Source organism: Lactuca sativa, chromosome 2, assembly GCF_002870075.4.
Source record: "Lactuca sativa cultivar Salinas chromosome 2, Lsat_Salinas_v11, whole genome shotgun sequence".
Classification (NCBI taxonomy): Eukaryota; Viridiplantae; Streptophyta; class Magnoliopsida; order Asterales; family Asteraceae; genus Lactuca; species Lactuca sativa.
In genome coordinates this window covers 20,158,748-20,164,067 of record NC_056624.2, presented here as the reverse complement: position 1 = coordinate 20,164,067, position 5,320 = coordinate 20,158,748, and the positions used below count along the sequence as shown (strand labels likewise).

At 36.7% G+C, this 5,320-nt stretch overlaps 1 non-coding gene across 1 annotated transcript; it reads right to left on the bottom strand.

Annotated features, from left to right (window-relative positions):
* Positions 1-5,187: 5,187 nt before the first annotated feature.
* Positions 5,188-5,320, bottom strand: LOC111916094 (small nucleolar RNA snoR104). The gene has a single exon (XR_002858382.1). It is a non-coding gene; the product is annotated as a small nucleolar RNA snoR104 (small nucleolar RNA).

The window sequence follows — 5,320 nt, the reverse complement described above, 5'->3', positions numbered from 1 at the left end:
CCCAACTGAGATCAGAAGTTATCTTTGTCGGTCTAAAAGTTGGCATCACTATACCCTGTCACTCTCAAGTTATCACTCCCACCAAGGATAAGGACCTAGTCCTTAGTCCTTCGCAAGTACTTAAGAATGTTCTTCACTGCGGTCCAATGAGCTCTACTCGTATTCCCCTGATATTGGCTAATCATGCTTAATGCAAAAGCCACATCAGGGCGAGTACATGTCATAGCATACATAATCGAGCCAACGACAAAAGCAAATGGCACTCGACTCATTTCCGCTATCTCAGCATCGGTACTCGGGATTTGAGTCTTACTCAGCTTGGTATTGCTTTGGATTGGCAGTTCCCTTTTATTGAAATTCTCATGCTAAAAAATTTCACCACCTTGTCCAATTAACTTCTTTGACTAAGTCCTATTAGTCTTCTGCTTCTATTTCTCAATATCCTTATCTCTATAATATAAGCAGCTACTCCTAGATCCTTCACAGCGAAGCACTTCCCAAGCCAGGACTTAACCTCCTGCAAGGTCGGGATTTCGTTTTCTATGATTAGTATGTCATCAACATACAAAACTAGGAGGCTAACTATACTCCCACTAGCCTTCACATACACACAGGACTCATCCTCGCTTCTCGAAAATCCAAACTCTTTGACTTTCTCATTGAAAAAAAGATTCCATCTGCGCGATGCTTTTTTCAATCCATAAATGGATTTCTCAAGCTTGCACACTCTATTGGGTTACTTGGCATCCACAAAACCTTCTGCCTGACACATGTAAACATCTTCAGCCAACTTCTCATTAAGGAAAGCAGTTTTCACATGCATCTGCCAAATTTCATAATCATGAAACGCAGCGATGGCCAACATGACCCAAATAGACTTGATCTTGGCCACTGGTGAGAAGGTCTCGTCATAGTTAACCCCAAGGGTTTGAGTAAAGCCATTCACAACTAATCGTGCCTTGAACGTATGCACTTTCCCAAATATGTCACTCTTCTTCTTGAAGATCCACTTGCAACCGACTGTCTTGCGACCCGGTACATTGTCAACCAAGTTCCAAACTTGATTGTCATACATGGACTGAATCTCGTTGTCCATAGCCTCTTTCCATTTTGTAGACTTTGGGCCCACCATGGCTTCCTTGTAGTTGTTAGGTTCAACCAAATTTATCAGTGTACTATCACTAATAAACGTATCACCATCAGTTGTTATATGGAAACCATACAACCCAGGTGGAACACTAACTTTACTAGAACGTCTCAGAGGTAAGGACTCGTCAAATGGTTCAACATGAATCTCTTCCTCATGTTGAGAGCTAGTGTTAGAGGTTCCTTCATCGCTTGAATCTTGAAGCTCTTCTAGGTCAATTTGCCTCCCTCTGTCCTCTTGCCATATGAGTTCACTCTCGCGGAAAACCCCTATCCTCGCAACAAAGACAACATTGCCACTCGGTCTGTAGAAGAGATATCCAAAAGATTTATGTGGGTAGCCAATGAAAATACACCACTCACTATGAGGTTCAAGCTTGTCATGAGTCTCTCGTCTTACGAAAGCCTCGCTATCCCAAACCTCGATATGTGCCAACGAGGGACCCTTCCCTATCCACATCTCACAAGGTGTTTTGGCAACCTTCTTAGTTGGTACTAGATTAAACATATGAGTGGTAGTCTCTAAGGCATACCCCCAAAATGAGATATGTATCGAAGCTTGACTCATCATGGAACGAACCTTGTCCAACAAGGTTCGATTGCGCCTCTCAGCTACACCATTGAGCTGTGGTGTCCTAGGTGTTGTCAATTGCGAAACAATTCCACTTTCCTTGTGATAGTCATGGAACTCGATACTAAGATACTCACCACCCCTATCGGATCTGAGCGTCTTTATCTTCTTACCCAATTGATTCCCCACTTCTTGTTTAAACTCTTTGAACTTTTCAAAGGTTTTCAACTTGTGCTTGATTAAGTAAACATACCCATATCTGCTATAATCACCGGTGAACATAACATAGAATAGGTTTTCATCCCTTGTGCTGGACCTAAAGGGCCCATACACATCGGTGTGTATGAGATCCAAAAATCCCTCAACTCTTTCACAAGTACCAGTGAAAGGTGATTTAGTCATCTTCCCAAGAAAACAAGAGTTACATGTGTTATAAGTTTGATTTGGTGTCTAAGCCAACTATAACTGGGATGTACTTGACCCGATTGTAGCATGGTCCTTTTGGGTTGCCTTCACCAGTGCAATTTGATAGGATGGACTTTTGAGAATAAGGTTATTTATGATTAATTAATATATTACAAGTATAATATATTAATATGAAATCATATTATTTAATTAGTATTGATCAAGAATTAATTTGGGCTAATAATCCATGGTTATTTAAATATATGGGGATTGATTGTGTAAATCAATGATTCTTATAGTGTGGGCTAACAATGCATGGTTATTTGGGTGGGCTAAACCAACATGGATAGTTCATGGAGGTTAACCCATGGAGCCTAAGTAATATGAAAGGTCATTAGGGTTTACAAGGTGTAACCCTAGCATTTGCTACACTATAAAAACACACCCTAGAACCAAAATTGGTTACACCATCATTCTAAGAAGTTTGATATTGATTTTGTGCTATGTAACTTATTCTCTCAAGCCTCCTCTTGCATATTGGTGTTTGTGAACTATTAGAGGCATCACACTTGAGGTGCTCAAGTTTTCAAAGGTCAAGAGCTACAAGTCCTTCTAAGAGGTAAGTTATCTAACTAGTTGTATTGTTCATTTTACAATTTGTATTCTAGTTAGGATATATGCTTTGGAAAATTGAAAATACGCATGTATAATTAGAGAAAACATAGATCCAAAGCATTTAGGGTTGCATGTGCACCATAGGAGTGTTAGAGTGCTCAAAACCCAACATCATCTGACTTTAGGTCAAATGACCCCAACACTCCATCCTTTTGGAGTTGGGCTATGCACTTCTTGTTGACATGTCCATGACAAAAATGCCACAAGCATGCCTTGTCCAAACCATCGGACGAATTAATATGCAACACATTATTTCCTAAGTTGTCTACAACCATCATAGTTTCATATATATCATTACAAGGCAATGCTTCAAAATAAAAAGTACCATTATAGAAAGCATTAATAGAACCAACACTACTAGAAAAACAGCCTTTTATGACGCGCAATGCGTGTCGTAAAATGCTCAGACAACTCGCGAATGCGTGTCAAGCAAGGCCCTGTCATAACGAGAGATTACACGCTTTGGCGAGTCATCTATAGACGACGCGCATTTACGACGCACATTTACGACACACATTTACGACGCTCATTTAAGACACGCAATGCGTATCAAGGAAGGCCCTGTCATAAAGGAAGATGACACGCACTTGCGTGTCGTAACCTTACGACGCGCATTTATGACATGCATTGCATATCATTAAAGACCATGTCATAAATGAAGATGACACGCGTATCCGTGTCATAAACTTCAACAACCATTTATGATATGCATTTACGACGTGCCTTTATGATATTTATTTACGCATAATACAAAAATATGGAAACAAATATATACCAAAACAATCAATTTCATCCAAAAACATCATGTCAAAAAATTGTAATACATTGATATTAAAGGGATCGGATTGTACATTGTTATTAAGGGGTTTTCTCTAACTATATAACCTAATACTACATTGCTATTTGAGGACACCTTGTTTCAGATATCATGTCAAAAAAATCCTCTATATTATTGGTTTGCCACCTGGTATACTGGGTTGCTGTCCACCGGACATGCATGGCAAGCAATGACTTAAACATTAACTGAAACAGAAAAGAGTTTTTATTAATCACATAATCAGTTTTAGCTAACTGATAGAATTGTTATATAAATATGTTATTAATTAATATTATCAGATTAACATTACAAATAATAGATAAAAGATATAGCACCTTAAGTTATCGTTATGATTTAACATAAAAAATGATATTTTTAAATATTTGGTGCTAAAATTAAAAATAATCACCTGTTGTGTTCCATTCCATGTTCTTTAAGTTCCCACTTAGCATTAGCAATTCGATCAGCATATCTGCCAAGGGGCAGTTTAGACCTTTACCAATTCATATTTTCAGACTCTGCACTTTTCTTCATAATCCACTTGAACACAGTTTCATAGTCCACAAGGTGATGAGCTTCTTTTATACACTACAACAATAGCAACAAAAAGATTTTATCTTTTATATAGAAAAAATATAAACTAATCTTTTAAACTTTTATAAAAATGCATGAATTACGACACTCACATTATAGCTTCCACTTCCAAGATCAAACTCTATAGCACAATCACGTCCAGGAGCAAGTTATAAAAATCTTTTTTTAAGTAGCCAACAAGATTCAAACTACAATTATAGAAAATAAAAAAAAAGTACCATGTATGGTCAAAACAAGATTCAGACTACAATTATAAAAATCTTTTTTTTAAGTAGCCAACAAGAGTTGTCAAGAAAATAAACTTACAGTGACAGATCGCAAATATCTTCTCTGAAACAAATAGAATATTTTGGCCTTCGGGAGCTTTTGTAGTGTTTCTGTATAATCCTATCAACATATTCAAGACCACATTGATAACACATAAAAAGAATTCAATAATTTTTATTCGTTAACAAAAAAAAAAAAAAAGTTGAGAGCTTTGAAATGAGCACCTGTATTTCATCCTTCCCTCTAAGTTTTCTTAGGGCTGCATCAAAATCTTTTTTTCATCCAATCTTTTCCTGCATGCATGATGTCAAACATAATTTCTTAAAGATAAATTAAATGGTTTCATGAATCATGAGACTTCACATACCAACCATCTAGGAGATTCTGGTACAAGGAAAAGCCCCACTAATAGAACAGCAAAATGGATTAATCCTGCAAACAGAACACTAGAATTCATCACCTTTTATTTTTTTATCCATAAGAATGCCACTAGTAGTAAATAAATATAATTTAGACTAATTTAAAACATGTCAATGCCAAGGTCTTCCATGTTAGCACTGTTCTAATTATAAAGCCAACAAACACTCTTGTACATATCATGAATGTCACTAGTAGTATATAAATATAATTTTGGTGCACATCCCTGTAGTGTAGTGTACCAATCAATCATCAAATCAATTTTTTATTTTTTTATTACTAATATATGGTGAAAATATGTATCTCATAGTCAAGAGGCTTGTAGACGTGTCTCACGTACAACAAGTAGGAAAAGCAGATATTTTTCTTTTTTATTTTTTGTTCTAGGAAGGGTATATTAGGCAACATTTAAACTTTAAATGCTCCCC